The 16576-nt window shown below is 43.7% G+C and overlaps 1 pseudogene across 1 annotated transcript; it reads left to right on the top strand.

Moving 5' to 3' along the window:
- The first annotated feature begins 684 nt into the window (after positions 1-684).
- LOC308279025 (pyruvate dehydrogenase E1 component subunit alpha, somatic form, mitochondrial-like) lies at positions 685-14590 on the top strand (annotated as a pseudogene). The gene is made up of 8 exons: positions 685-834; positions 1674-1793; positions 3671-3787; positions 5150-5169; positions 6845-6896; positions 11731-11875; positions 12778-13733; positions 14345-14590. The product of its transcript is annotated as a pyruvate dehydrogenase E1 component subunit alpha, somatic form, mitochondrial-like (transcript).
- Positions 14591-16576: the final 1986 nt, after the last annotated feature.

Below are 16576 nucleotides of genomic sequence, written 5' to 3' on the forward strand. Positions count from 1 at the left end.
ATGTTTTAAGGTACTAGTGATGTTTACCTAATGTCTTAACTTTCCATGGTAATCTGTAATTCAATTATTAAGTTGGGAAAATGTAAAATGCAATGCTTTAAAATGCTCTTACTTCATAAGGTTTGAAGTAACACTTGTCTTTTGAATGGGTCTTTAAACTGTCGGTATAAGGACATTGTGAAATGGTATTGTTTTTGGTTTAACTTGTATGTAAGAACAAGAGACAGATATAAAAAGTGGGCGGGTGTAAAGTTTTTGGTAGATACAAAGAAAGGAAATTTTGTAAGAATAAGAAAACATTTTGTATGGAGTAAGGTTTATCCTAAGATTGTCCCAAATGGGAAAGAAAGGACCAGGATAAAAATCAGAGGGTTGAGGCAAGTCGTAAAGCATTTGTGGTATGTTTGTTTGCATATGTGATGAAGATGGTTTTATTAGTTAAAAGACAGTGGGTTTCTAGTAAGCCTACCTCTTGTATATTCCCAAGAGGAAAGTGCTAAAGCTCAGCCGCAGGGGTGTACTGTGGATAGTAGGGGCTGGTGGGTTACTTCTGACAATAAAATCTGGACACCCCAAAGTCTGCAGTGGAAAACACTTCAAACTCTCCATCGGATGCATCACTTGGGGAGAGATTCTTTAAAACTGGCTTCAAGCTTGTTTACCGGAGAACGGTCACAGGAGACGATGCGTTGTATCCTACAGGGATGTGAGGTTTGCCTCAGGATTAATCCCCAAGATAGCTTGTTAAGTCCACCAGGCAAGCAATCTAGAAGCACATATCCAGGTGAAGAGCGCAGCTTGATTTCACTCACATGCCGGGGGGAAAGGCGCCGGGTAACGTTAGTGCTGCTCGATACCTTTATGGGATGGGTAGAAGCTTTTGCTTGTACATCAGAAAAGGCCCAGGAGGCAGTAATAGTACTACTCCAAGAAATTATTCCCCACTCCTTACAGAGTGACAATGGATAAGCGTTCAGATCAGAAGTCACCCAAGCTGTCACCCAGGCTCCGGGGGTGGATTTCAACTTACATTGTGCCTGGCATCCCCAGTCCTCAGAAAAAGTAGAAAGGGCAAATGGGATTTTATTTTTATTTATTTTATTTATTTATTTTTGGTGGTACTGGGGTTCCTGGAAACCCTTCTACCTCTGGGCTACATTCCCAGACCTATTTTATATTTTTATTTGGAAACAGGGTCTCTTAAGCCAGTGAGGCTGGCTTTGAATCTACGCGATCCTCCTGTCTCCACCTCCCAAGTGCGGGGATTACGAGCATGCGCCACCATGCCCGGCTGAAATGGAATTTTAAAATGACACCATCTCAAATTAACCCAGGAGGTACAAGCCTCCTGGTGGCAATTACTCTCAATGGCCCTGATAAGAATTTGCAATTCGCCTGGTCAATTAAATCTCATTCCCTTTGAAAAGTTGTATGGGAGATCTTTTCTGACTCAGGACAGTCCTAGATACAGAATCTCAAGTATTAACAGACTATGTTACTCAAGGGGCAGCATATAAGTGACAAGTTGGGTCCCTCCCCCCTTCCCCATGTGACCTCTGCGGGGGCAGGAGGCGAAACCCTAGAGGAGGAGTAGAGTCTGTTCTGAAGGCAGTATCCTGAGAGAAGCAGCGTTCCCACGCTTAGTCCCACCTCCAAGACATCCCCCTTTTAAGAAGCAGCTTTTGCACTCTGGCCTTGGATGGCTCCGCCAGTCAAAAGGGAGCGACCCCTTTGCTGACGGACCCTCCAACCCCGAGAGGAGAGTTCCGTCCCCTCCCATAAAAGCTGGTACTGTAGGATAGAAGAAATAAGTAGGTAGAAAGGAGACAGACAGGAAGGAAAAGTAAAAAAATAGAACTTTAATATAAGACCCTGGAGCTGAAATGCTTCAGCCTCTAGTCCACAAACCAGTTCTCTTTCCCAGGCCTGACTCTCCCATAAATTCTTGGGAAACCTGTAGATCCTAGAGTTAATATTTCCGAGAAAACCTATAATTTAGGATATCCCAGCTTATCCATCAATCAGCTAATGAGGACCCCAATCAACCCAAGATCATCCACCCTAAGGCTGACCAGCCCACAGACCATCAGGAAGCGCCTCGGGACTGCTGGACTGAGCTCATCCACCCTAAGGCTGACCAGACCACCTGCCCACCATAAACTGCTTTGGGACTACTGGACCAAACTCATCATTGCATACCGTCTCTAGCCCACCCCTCACGAAAGTCCCCTATAAGAAGAGAACCCTGAACTCCCCACCTCATCTTGAGGGGCCCGCATTCTCTTTTGAATGTGTATTTCCTCCCCTTTTCCCCCAATAAACCTCTGTCCATGTCTCTAACTGGCGCGTGCTGAATTTCTTTTCCATCACGTTAGCCAAGGACCCTGCAGACGCCGACTTCCTGAGCGGAGGACTCACCCCAACAGTACCACACATTCTGGTCTCCTCTCGTGTCTTTACACCGCCTCTCCACGCAAAACCTAACAATCAGCAAGTTTTTTTTTTTTTTTTTTTGGCCATCACTTATTTATTTTTTTTCTTTTAACAATTTTTTATTGAACATAAATAGTATACATTTAAACTATATTTGGTGCCCTCTCCCCCCTGCCCCCGTTTTCCCTTCCCCCCTCCCACCAATGGTTGTCCAGGTTAACCATGTCATATTCATAATTTTACACATGTTCAGATGTAGATCCTCATTAATCAAGATCGGCCTTCCTCCTCTCCTATCTTTCCATTCAAACTTTGCTGACAATCAGCAAGTTTTAAGTAAACTGCAAACAGTGCCAGAGGGGAAGGTGGAACCTTTGTTTTGTCCAGGTGACCTGGTACTAATCAAATCATCTAAAATATTTATTCAGGCCGGGCGTGGTGGCGCACGCTTGTAATCCCCGCGCTTGGGAGGCGGAGACAGGAAAATTGCGCTGGTTCGACGTCAGCCTCGCTGGCTTAAGAGACCCTGTTTCCAAATAAAAAATATAAAAAATAGGTCTGGGAGTGTAGCCCAGAAGTAGAAGGGCTTCCAGGAACCCCAGTACCACCAAAAAAAATTTTATTCAAATTACCCCAAAACCTATTTCAGGTCTCCAAAGTACTAATTTCTGGATTCACATGGCACAAAATATACTAAATATATCTCACTTTTGTATGTTTAAGCCTAAGTCAGCAAAACAGGTTTTAACTTCCCATTTAATTGGTTTAGGCCTAACAGAACAGGGTATCAAAAGACAAACCTTAATCTAATGTCCTTTTTAGGTTTTAATGGTTAAAATTCTCATAAAAAAGTTCAAACAGTGGGAGACCCCATTCCAACCTCAATAATTGTCCAGGGAGACTGTTTACGTGTGGGACCCGTGGCGTGGAATCTTGAATGCAATCTTACTACAGACAGTCCGGTCCCAGCGTTGGACTTACATCTCCCCTTATGCCTAAAGGCTTTCAAGGCTGCTGTTATGTCGGCAAACTTGGGATGATTTTACCTACCCCACCATTCTCCCCCCATTTATGAGTCACTCGTTCCCTTTCTTCTATACCTCCTGATTGTAATGATAATTGACATCTTTGGTCTTCAGGCCTCGTTGCGGGGTTATCGCTCACTTTAGTAGGCATCCCTAAATTAATGTCAGGTGCCTATATGCGAGTTAATCGACTCTCCTGTTTATTCGCTAAGACAGTTGATGACACAGCCTTAGCTTTGGCAGCTATCAATACTGAACCTGGGGGACGGCGCCAAGCCACTCCGGAAGAGAGCAACACTTCATTATTTGCTCTTGCTTCATCATCTAGGGTGTCAAGAATTCCCTGGAATGTGTTGTTTCAACATCCCTGATAATTCAAAAAATAACCAGTTTAATATCAGACATGCAGGAACAATGAAAACATATTCAGCAATATGAAGGTTTTTGTGGATATGGGTCCTCATGGATGGCATGGCTCCTGCCCTTTGTAACTCTTTTTTTTTTTCTTTTGGTGGTACTGGGGGTGGAACCCAGAGGCTTTCTACCTCCAGGCTATACTCCCAGACCTTTTTTAAGAAATATATTTATTTGGAAACAGGGTCTCACTAAGTGGCTGAGAGCCTCACTAAGTAGCTGAGGCTGGCCTCGAATCTATGCGATCCTCCTGTCTCAGCCTCCCAAGCGTGGTGCCAGCACACCCAGCTATAAAAGCTGTTTTGTATTTCGAACTCCAGTGACTTCGTTTCGGGCCACCTTCCTATCCTATCCCAGGATAGTAGAGGGCTGTAAACCGTCTCCTGTATTTCTATCTTTGTAATAATAAACTCATTTAAGTTTTCAACAAGAGTTCAGACTGAAAGGTCTGAGCTGCTGTCCCGCAGGGGGCAGGGCCAGAAGCTAGGAGGCAGAGCTCCATGGTTCCCATGGAAGAGACCACGCGCCTCGATTTAAGGGAGCCGCTGCTACGTCACAGGCAGAAGCCCGGCACAGGCACACACACACAGAGACCGGCGCTCAGCTCCCGTAGGATCCCTCCCCCGCGGGAGCGGGGACCAATAAAGGCATGTATATCATTTATATCGGACTCCTGCGTGTATCTGTGCGCCGATGGGACCCGCTGCATCTTATTTCAATCACAGACTAGTGCATATTTATCCTAGTTCAGGGCAAGGACCCGTGGCTACATGAACAGGTTCCCCGGGAACAGTTCCCACCCAAACCGTAACATTCCCCAGTGTGGTGAGGGAAACTGACCTCAGAACCCTCAGGGTCCTTGGCTTCTGTGACAAAAAGAATTTTAGAATATGCCAGTCAGAAACACAGAGATTTATTAGGGGAAAGTGGGGGTACATGGTCAAGGGAGAGCATGGGCCACCTGGAGAGTGTGAAAGGCCCTTGGAATCTGTGCAATATTCTTCTTATAGGGGATCTAGTAACCAGGCCCTAACTGCTTTTCTTTATAACAGACCTGAACTCCACTTTCTATAAACCATTATATATATATATATATATATAACCAAAACTTCTTTTTTGAATCTTTTTAGGCCATTTCCTAATTCCTAATACTGGTACATTTCCCCCTCTTTCTAGTAACTTCCTGACACCTGTCTGGCCAAGGGTGGGAATGGAGTAACATGAGATGGCTGGTCTCCTTTTTTTGAAATTTCAGGTTCTCGCCATTTCATTGGTAGGTGCTGGGCTTTGACAAAAGGTAAGAATTTCTTGTTTTTTTCTTTTTTTTCTCTCAGGAAGTTGAGGCGTGAAGATGGCATGTGGGGCTCAACAAAAGGTGAAACTTCCTCTTTGGGATCTATCATTTCAAAATTTCAGGTGTGAAGATAGGCCATTATGATTAAAAGTGCTGGCCAGGCTTTTTTGAGAACCTAAGTAAAGGACAGGGCAGATGGGGCTATTATTATTAAAAGTGTATAGGCCAGGCTTATTGAAGACTTTTGCCTAAGAAAAGAACAGGCCAGGTCTACTATTATAATTAAGTAGTCTTTTGTTTGTGGTACTGGAGGTGGAACCCAGGGGCTTTTCTACCTCCGGGCTATACTCCCAGACCTATTTTATACTTTGTTGGAAACAGGGTCTCACTAAGTTGCTGAGAGCCTCGCTAAGTAGCTGAGGCTGGCTTTGAACCTGCACAATCCTCCTGTCTCAACCTCCCAAGCGCGGGGATTACAAGTGGGCGCCACCACGCCAGCTGCTATTATAATTAAAAGTATGGCTCATAAAGGACTTTTGTCTAAGTGTGAACAGGCTTTGTTAGATGAGTCTAAGAATTATGAAGTTTCTTTTTCTTTTCTTTTCTTCTTCTTCTTTTTTTTTTTTTTTTTTTTTTTTTTGGTGGTACTGGGGTTCCTGGAAGCCCTTCTACCTCCAGGCTACACTCCCAGACCTATTTTTACATTTTTATTTGGAAACAGGGTCTCCTAAGCTGGCGTGCACGGCTGGCTTCGAACCTGCACAATCCTCCTGTCCCCGCCTCCCAAGCGGGGATTTACAAGCGTGCGCCACCACGCCCGGCTGAATTATGAAGCTTCTAGATTTTAAAACTATATTTTCCCTTTCCTTCCCAATTTGTTTCCTTTCTACCTAATATTTTATTTCTTGTATCATACCTCAGGGCTGGGGATGTAGAACCCCCCCCTGGGTTCAATCTCCAGTAACACACACACACACACACACACACACACACACTGCTGGAAGAGATTTTTTTAGTGGCATTAATTATGGTATGGCAAAAATGGAGAATGAAGAGGTAGAGATTCTAGTGTGTGTGAGAGTGGAGATGGGAGGTATTGGAAGTGTTATGTCAGAGAGTACATGAGGCTGGTGGGTTTCGCAACTACAGTTAAATGGCTCTCACAAGCACAGTCATGTCATGATAACACAGGGCAATCTGACTCAGTCTAAAGAGCAATTATCATAAACAAGGAAACAGTCACAAGGGGGAATATTCCAACCCTGAACACCAAGGCCAGCCCCCACCACTTGTGAGCAACTGAATCCAGCTGTTCCTGAAACCAGGCACTCCTCCCTCCCTTACTCCCCTGATATAACAATTTTCTCACTTTCCCCATCACTGCTGCTCTCCTGCATGAGACAGTCCAGCAGCTTAACTTTGCCCGCAATCAATTTTTCCTAATTGGACTGTCCTCCGGGGTCTCTAGTCTTTTAGGTGGCACCGGTCACATTGCAGGAAGGTTGTTGGATGGTCTCAGCCCAAGCTGTATAAGAATAGCCATGGGCTTGAGGCAGGTGTAGGTGTGCTGGTATTGGAAAATTGCTCCTGTTTTGATTTCCAATAAAAACGTAATAGGCGCAGTCAAGAGCCTGGTGCTACTCAGGCACGGAAAAACGCAGCTTTGTCTGTTACACAGCAGAACTCTCCCTTTCCGCTCCTTTGCTTTGATGTTAACTCATAGTAAGGATGTAGGGGCAATTAAAGCCTTTAGCCTTAAAAATACATAGAGGTAATCAAAGCCTTTAGCCCTAAAATATATAGAAGCAATTAAAAGCCCTAAGATCACCTTGACCCTTTCTGGCCCATTTTAAAGCCATAAAGGTAGCACGAGCCTCATGCCTCGCTCTTAGAGATTACACCAGCTGCACTTGCTAAAATGAGTGCCTCTGTTTCCCTCCCCTTCTTTGTGACCTGGCCTTGGTATGTGAAATGTAAACTCCATGTGCTACTTAAAGCATCTATAATTGATGGGCAACCAATAGAGCCCAACACAACATAGGTAGAAAAGAAAGATTATTAATTCCTACACTTAGTAAGTAAACTGTCCAGAGACAAAACAGCACCACCTGCCTAAGAAATAAGTTATGAACCCATTGTCTTGGTAATGTTGATAAGAACATACCATTAAGAAAACTATGAGGGCTGAGGTCGGAGGGGGGAGGCAAGTTCCATTTCTGGGCTCTCTATTTTTTCTCCTAATTCAACATATCTATTTGCATCAAGAAAAGAACACGCACCAATATGATGTATGAACATGATGCACCAATAAAAATAAAAATAAAGAAATAAAATAAAGAGCATGCAGAGCTACCCCCTCCCCTTTTCCCGAACCCCAGCAGGATGCATGGGGCACAGAGGCTGCATCGGCGCAGGGTGTGCAACACAGGTGCCGTGCTAGAGGACAGAAGCTGCCGCTTCTTTTATACCCTGCTCATGAGGCTGTGTCTGCTTGCTGACTGCTGCTGTGGTTGTCCTTGGCAATGCTTTCAGGGCATGGCCACGAGCAGATAGACCTGTGCCACTTGCCCTGCCCATTGCCATATCAGGAGAGAAACGTGCCACTGGCACTGCCAGCTGAAGATAATTTTGCTGATGTTTTGGGGCTTTTAAAAACAATGTCCGGGGCCTTTAAAAACTAATAGCTCAGTTGCAGTTTAAACAAATCTTTCTTACAAAGTCAGGAGAAAATAGAAAGGGAAGAGCAGAAAAGCAGTGTGCATGGAAGACACGCTGGAGAGCCCCAAAATGAACTTTGCCTCCTTCTTCTGACTCCAGCCATCAACATCTTTTTTTTTTTCTTTTTTTTTTACAGTACTGGGGATGAAACCCAGGAGCATTCTACCTCCAAGCAAACCCCCAGCCCTATTTTGTATGTTTTATTTTGAAACAAGGACTCACTAAGTTGCAGAAGGCCTACCTCACTAAGTAGTTGAGGCTGTCTGTGAACTGCAATCCTCCAGTCTCAGCCTCCCAAATGCTGGGATTACAAGCGTGTGTCATCACATCCAGCTAGCCCTTAACATCTTTGATAGGGCAGAATGGATGGGCACTAATTTGAACCCTCACAAGACAATAATTAATTTCCTTGAAGCCTCAATAAAGACCAAGTACTGTCCCTGCTCCACTTACATAGTCAATAGGCAGCTAAGATCTTACCTCCAAAGGATGCAGATCTCAAGTCTTGACTGGCTGCCACTAAGCCATTTAGTAGGCTTGGAGGAGGTTCACAGTTCCTTCTTGCCTTCCCTGTACTATTTAAAGGGAATTTCTTTCTCTAAGGGATTCAATTGTAGACTATTACTGCCCCCTAGGTGCCAATCAATGGTCATCCTAGATAGATTCTTTATCGCTCCCAGGAAGTTTACTGACCTTTTAGGTGCAGTGGCGTGAAAAAAAACCCACCTTTGAGATTTACTGGTACCCACCATGAGAGATGCAGTGTTTTTAACTACCTTTAGGTGTCGCTGTTTCCTTGCAGTTGTTTCAAAATTCCAAAGCTCCAAAGCTGAACCTCCCACTGAGTCACCTGGCTACAAGCACCATGAAAATTATAACTTAAACATTATTATTAGTCGGGCATGGTGGCGCAGGCTTGTAACCCCAGCATTTGGGAGGCTGAGACAGGAGGATCACGATCCGAGGACAGCCTCAGCTACTACTTAGTGAAGCCCTTTGCAACTCAGTGAGACCCTGTTTCAAAAAATAATTAATCACCTCAGTATTTTTCCTCTCCTACCCTTCCTTTCTAGCTTTGTTGAGGTTTCCTCTCCATTATCTGGAGTCCCTCTGGTATCCCTAATACTCCCTAGTTTGGGCATATTAGAGAAAACATGTGTCCCTTCTCTTTCTGAGCTTGGCTTATCTCACTTAACATGATGTTCTCCAGATCTTTGCATCTTCTTGTGAATGACATGATTTTGTTCTTCTTTAATGCTGAGTAGAATTCCATTGTGTGTTTTTCCCATAATTTTTCAATCCATTCATCTGTTGATGGAGACCTAGGTTGGTTCCATATTTTGACTATTACAAATTGTGCTTCTAAGAACATGGGTATGCATATGTTACTGTAGTTCTGATTTCAACCCCTTTGGAAAGATACCCAGGAGTGGTATAGCCGGATAAAATGGTGGATGGATCCATTCCCAGTTTTCTAAGGAATCTCCACAATGATCTCCATAGTGGCTGAACTAGTTTGCACTCCCACCAACAGTGTAAAAGAGTCCCTCTTTCCCCACATCTTCGCCAGCATTTGTTGTTATTTGATTTCTTTATGATGAAATTTCAGCTTTAATTTGCATCTCCCTGATGGCTAATGATGTTGAGTATTTTTTTCATGTATCTATTGGCCATTTGTATCTCTTCCTTTGTGAAGTGTCTATTCAATTCAGTTGCCCATTTCTTGATTGGGCTATTTATTTTGCTAGTGTAGTGTCTTGAACTCTTTGTATATTCTGGATATTAGCCCTCTATCAGAGTGGTGGCTGGTAAAGATGGTCAACCTGGACACTCATTGTTGGGAGGGGGGAAAGGGGAATGGGTGGGGGGTCACCAAGTACTGTGTGAATGTATGCCATTTTCTTTCTTTTTTTTTTTTGCGGGTCTGGAGATGGAACCCAGAGGCATTTGACCTCCAAGCTACACCCCCTACCCCCTTTTTTATTTTTTATATTGAAACAGGGTCTCACTGAGTTGCCTCCCAAATGCTAAGATTACAAGCGTGTGCCATCACGCCTCTCTGTATGCCATTTTCTTTTTTCTTTCTTTCTTTCTTTCTTTCTTTCTTTCTTTCTTTCTTTCTTTCTTTCTTTCTTTCTTTCTTTCTTTCTTTTGGTGGTACTGGGGTTCCTGGAAACCCTTCTACCTCTGGGCTATACTCCCAGACCTATTTTATATTTTTATTTGGAAGCAGGGTCTCTTAAGCCAGCAAGGCTGGCTTTGAACCAGCTCGATCCTCCTGTTTCTGCCTCCCAAGTGCGGGGATTACAAGCGTGCATCATCACACCTAGCTTGCCATTTTCAATATGATGCACATTATGTTGTGAAACTACAGTGTACCAATAAAAATAAATAAAATAAAAAATAAATATTAACTCTGAAAAAACAAAAAATAAAGAATAAAAATTAGGGCTGGGGATGTAGCTCAGAGGTAGAATGCCCCTGGGTTCCATCCTCAATAACACACACACACACACACACAAATATTATTGACTGCAGGTGTGGTGGCACATGCTTGTAATCCCAGCATTTGGGAGACTGAGACAGGAGGATGGCAGTTTATGGTTTGCGGACAAACTCAGCTACTTAGTTCCTTTGCAACTCAGTGAGACCCTATTTCAAAATTAAGAATAAAAAATAAGGCTGGCGGTATAGCTCTGAGGTAGAATGCCCCTGGGTTCCATCCCCTGCACTGCAAATATATATATATATATATATATATATATATATATATATATATATATATATATATACAATTGAGCCACATGTCCCATCTGGGTCACCAAATGTTATGCTTGTAATGGTGCTGTGATCCCTTTTCTTTGATTCAAATAGATATGTTAAATTGGGAAATTAAAACTAATAGCTCAGTTGTAGCTCCAACAAATCTTTATTATAAAGTCAGTAGGAAATAAAGAAGATGAGAAAAGCAAGATGTCTGGAAGACACGCCAGAGCCTGTAAATGAAAATTTGCTTAAGGCTTAAGGCTTAAGGCTTTTGATATCTTATGGCTCTGAAATGCATCAGGCTCATTGTGATCTTAGGGTTCACAATTGTCTCTACATATTTTTAGGGCTAACATCTTTACTATGGTGGTAAACATTAAGACAAAGGGGAAAGAGAGAGAGAGAGAGAGAGAGAGAGAGAGAGAGAGAGAGAGAGAGAGAGAGAGAGAAAGAGGGAAAGCTCTGCATTGTAACAGCTGCTGCCCTTCCTTACCTAAGTGCCTGTGTAGCACCCAGACTCTCTCTGACTGCTTTTTACAATTTGAAAATTAATACCCGAGTAATTTTCCAATACCGGCACATTTCCCCCTTTCTTTGACCTATCTGACACCCATTAGGCAAAAAGGGGCTTGGGGGCACCAAATTTGGTCTGACTGCTTCTAACTGGAATCGGATGGAGTGGATCCCCAGCCTTGACGGCTCGAGCAAGCCACTTGTGGGGGTTGGTTAGCCAGTGTTCCCAGTTGTGCAGCCATCCAAGAGGCTCCGTTATATGTTCATCTGAGGTCCCATCTGTAACACCATCTGGAGTTTGATGGCTTGCAGTATATTGGAGACAAACTTAACCACATAATTTAATACACATGGGCCAAATGTAAGCAGCAGTACAATGACCACTAAGGGCCCCAAGAATGGTAGAAACCAAGTCATGGAAGGCAGAACAGACTTGACAGCTGTCTACACTGATGAACTGTCTACCTTATTAAAGTCATGTAATCATAATGGTTGTTCAGAAATGTTGTTAAGGTTAGTCTCAACTATTCCTGAGGTGTTCATGTAAATACAGCGGATTTTATTCAGGGTAGCACACACATTGCCTTTGTCTGCAAGTCAATAATCAATGGCCATTTGGTTGTCAAATACCACTCCCACCAAGGATTTGTGTCATTTTCTGAGGGCACTTATAGCATCTCCAGAACTCATCACAAAACTTTCAACAGCATGTGTAAGGTTTTTAATGGTGGCCTCGTGGTATGCAAATCCTCCCTACGGAGCCAGTATCACGGTGCCTATTGCCGTGCCATCCATTAAGAGCAGTAGCTCTCTGTTGCTCTGAGGTGGTGCTCATGTTATATTAAACACTTGTACCTCATAGAAATTGTTGGTTACCTGTGCTAGAGCACACTGACCCTGAAAATGTACATTATCAATGCAGGTGTAAGTGACTGCTACACGAAGGAGCTGAAATCATCCCAAAGGATTATTTAGAAAAAGGGGGCTTATTTTTAGGGGCGCCCATATAAAAAGAATAGCCCTCTGGTACGCATGCCATGTGGCAATAAGTTGTATCAAATTTCTTAGTAACATTTACAAGCCGAGAGGGAATGTGGGTATATGAGGGTGACAGTAAGTTATTTTTGAGGAGGTTGCTGACGGTCCCTGTGTATGCAGATCTACTTACATTATTCCTTGGTGAGAGGAAATTGATGACCCATCTGTTATTACTACCTTTCAGCACAGTGGGAGGAATTATAGGGGCCATATACTTCAGGGAACCAGTGGCTGAGGTTGACTAGTACCTGGAGCTGTTCATGGACATTGGCAGAAAAGAAGAGGGTGAAGTCAAAGAGCTAACAGTATGGTGGGGTGTGCCGCATTGCTCTTGGCCCAAGCACTGGCAGGGACACCCGGACAGAACAAAGGCTCTCCCTTTCCTGCTGACACTGCCAGGGGTTCACCCATGGCTTTCTGATAAGCCGCCAGTTGTGTGCCATAGTCTGCCAGGATCTGGGATTCTGTGTCTAAGGCTATGTCCTGGGATAGGAAGGATCTCCCACGTAGCTTTTCAAAAGGATTGAGACTTAATCAGGACAGAGGCTTGGGGATGCCTGGGCCGTTCCTCTTAAGTTCTCAGTCGCTGCCGCCACTGCCTGTGCTCCGTGAGGAAGATGCTCGCTACTATGTCCCATGTGTTTTCTGGGGCTGCCCAGAAGCCAGCAAGCAGAGTGCTAGTGCTTTCCCGTAATTTTCCAAATGATGCTACATTTGAAATTAAGAAACGTGACCTTCACCGGCTAGATGAGTCCCTCCTGTCATGACAGTGCTCACCAGGGAGAACAGGCTCAAGTACTACAGGATGATGCAGACTGTGCACAGAATGGGGCTGAAGGCCGCCCAGTTGTAGAGACAGAAAATTATCTCTGGCCTTTGTCACCCGTGTGATGGTCAGGAAGCCTGCTGCGTGGGCCTAGAGGCTGGCATAAATCCCACGGACCACCTCATCACGGCATACTGGGCTCACAGCTTCACTTTTATTTGGGGTCTTTCTGTCTGAGAAATTTTTGCAGAGCTGACAGGATGAAGAGGAGGATTACTAAAGGGAAAGTTGGATCCATGCACATGTATGCCAAGAACTTCTATGGGGGCAATGGTATCATCGGAGCTCAGGTGCCCCTGGAAGCTGGGATTGCTCTGGCTTGCAAGTGCAATGGAAAAGACGAGGTGGGTTTGATTTATATGGTGATGGTGCTGCTAAGCAGGGTCAGATATTTGAAGCTTACAATATGGCAGTATTGTGGAAATTGCCTTGAATTTTTGTCTGTGAGAATAACCGGTATGGAATAGGAACATCTGTTGAGAGAGCGGCGGCCAGCACTGATTATTACAAGAGAGGCAACTTTATTCCTGGGCTGAGGGTAGATGGAATGGATATTCTGTGTGTCTGAGGGGCAACAAGGTTTGCAGCTGAGTAGTGTAGATCTGGGAAGGGGCCCATCCTGATGGAGCTGCAGACTTACCGTTATCATGGACATAGTATGAGTGACCCTGGAGTCACTTACCGCACATGAGAAGAAATTCAGGAAGTAAGAAATAACAGCAACCCTATTATGCTTTTTTAAAAATGTTTTTTGCAGTACTGGGGATGGAACCCAGGAGCATTCTACCTTTGAGCTACACTCCCTACCCTATTTTTTATTCTTTATTTTTTTTCATTTACATTCACTATCTTTTTATATTCTCATTTACAGAACGCTATCACAATCTTTTATCAATCATGTGATTTTTACAAGCCTCCAACACTCTATATTATTTTAGACAAGGCTGAACAGTAACAGCAATCTTTTGGTAATTACATAGGTATAGAGATCTCAGATTTTTCTCTTAGGCTGCTTTAAATACATCCACCACATCAAACCAGAGCCACAAATTTTGGTTGAGTCAGTTGTGTTTGTTTTTTGTTTATTTATAAGCCCTGCCTCCTCCCAGAAAGGATTTGAGGTTGCTGTTACAGTCAGGTAGTCATGCCAGTCCTTCTGAGTCCAATAGTTGATGGAAACCAGTATTTCTGGTTCCTTTATACTTTCTTTTGAAACAGGGTCTCACTGAGTTGCGGAGGGCCTCACTAAGTAGCTGAGGCTGGCCGCGAACTGATATCCTCCGGTCTCAGCCTCCCGAATGCTGGGATTACAAGCATGCGCCAACACGCCCGGCTTCTATTATGCTTCTTAGGGATAGAATGATGAACCGCAATCTTTCCAGTGTTGAAGAATTAAAGAAAATTGATGTTGAAGTAAGGGAAACAATTGAGGACGCTGCCCAGCTTGCCACAGTGGATCCTGAACGTTCTTTGGAGGAACTAGGCGACCACATTTCCAGCAGCGATCCACCATTTGAAGTGTGTGGTGCCAACCAGCAGATGAAGTTTAAATCAGCCAGTTAATTGGAAGTCACATGGAATGGATGGGCAACTGGAAGGAACCATTTTCTCCACTTAATATCCAGAAAAACAGTCTTGGGATCTTTCATTAAGACTAAATAGCACGTAAATTAAACTAAAGGAAGAGGGAGCGCATACAGTTTGTACATTGTGTATGACTGAGTGCTTGTACTTTGTGCGAATATTATAGGTTATATTAAATTTACACGAGTCTAAAATAAGTATATAGAATGTAGCAGTCCACCCCCCAGATTATTTCCTAAAGTAGTTTTGTGCATCTAGTTACTAAAAGGAAGAACAGTTCTTTGCCTGTTTCAACCCTCAGCACACACAGGTGGTAGAGCAGCCATCCTGGTAGTGTGCAGCTCAAGTCAGATCATGCTGACTAGTGTTTCTCCATGTCATACTGTAACGTTTATTGTAACCAGGCAAGGGGAGCATGGACTAGCCATATTTATTTATTTATTTATTTATTTATTTATTCTTTTCTTTTTTTGTGGTACTGGGGATGGAACCCAGAGGCTTTCTATCTCCGGGCTATACTCCCAGACCTATTTTATATTTTTTATTTGGAAACAGGGTCTCACTAAGTTGCTGAGAGCCTCACTAAGTAGCTGAGCCTGGCTTTGAACCTGTGTGATCTTCCTGTCTCAGCCTTCCAAGCATGGGGATTACAAGCGTGCGCCACCACGCCCGGCTATTTATTCTTTAACATGGAACCCAGGGGCATTCTACCTCCGAACTACACCTCCAGTCCTATTTTTATTCCTTATTTTTATTTATTCATTTATTTTTTGGTGGTACTGAGGATGGAACCCAGGGGCCTTTTACCTCTGGGCTACACTCAGACCTTTTATATATTTTTATTTGGAAACAGGGTCTCTTAAGCCAGCGGAGGCTGGCATTGAACCTGCGTGACCCTCCTGTCTTAGCTTCCCAAGCGCGGGGATTACAAGTGTGCGCCACCACGCCCAGGTTATTCTTTATTTTTGTTTTGTTTTCTTCTTCTTCTTTTTTTTTTTTTGGTGGTACTGGGGATGGAACCCAGGGGCTTTCTACCTCTGGGCTATACTCCCAGACCTATTTTATATTTTTATTTGGAAACAGGGTCTCACTAAGTTGCCGAGAGCCTCACTCAGTAGCTGAGGCTGGCTTCGAACCTGTGCGATCCTTCTGTCTCAGCCTCCCATGCACAAGGGTTACAAGCGTGCACCACGACACCTGGCTTTATTCTTTATTTTTGAAACAGGGTCTCACTGAGTTGCAAAGGGCCCCACTAATTAATTGAGGCTGTCCTTGAACCGTGATCCTCCTGTCTCAGCTTCCTGAATGCCAGGATTACAAGTGTTGCCACCACACCTGGCTTGGACTATCCATTTTTGAATAAGACTACTTCATAATCATTTTAAAGGCCATGTAAAATTTCTCCATGAAGTAATTTTAATAGTTACATGTCTATCAATTTTCTTTTTCAAACGGAAGTGCAATACTCTCATTTTAAATACTCATTGTATTTTATTGACATAAAGTTTCTTTCTTTTTTTTTTGTGGTGGTACTGGGGATGGAACCAGGGGTCTTCTACCTCCAGGCTACACTCACAGACCTATTTTATATTTTTTATTTGGAAACAGTGTCTCTTAAGCCAGCAGAGGCTAGCTTCAATCCTGCGTGATCCTCCTGTCTCCGCCTCCCAAGCTTGGGGATTATAAGTGTGTGCCACCATGCCCAGCTGACATAAAATTTCCAAGAATTTCCCAATATTCTAGGATATCAAGATACAGGCTCACTGTTCACATTACAGAGTTCTATACATCTTTTATTTTAGAAAATGAGAAAAAGCTGGGCATGGTGACTCATGCTTGTAATCCCAGCATTTGGGAGACAGAGACAGGAGGATTGCGGTCCGCGACCAGGTTCAGCTACTACTTAGTGAGGCCCCTTGAAACTCACTGAGACCCTGTTCCAAAATAAAGAATAAAAAATAGGGC

The sequence above is a fragment of the Muscardinus avellanarius genome, assembly GCF_963383645.1.
Source record: "Muscardinus avellanarius genome assembly, chromosome: X".
NCBI lineage: Eukaryota > Metazoa > Chordata > Mammalia > Rodentia > Gliridae > Muscardinus > Muscardinus avellanarius.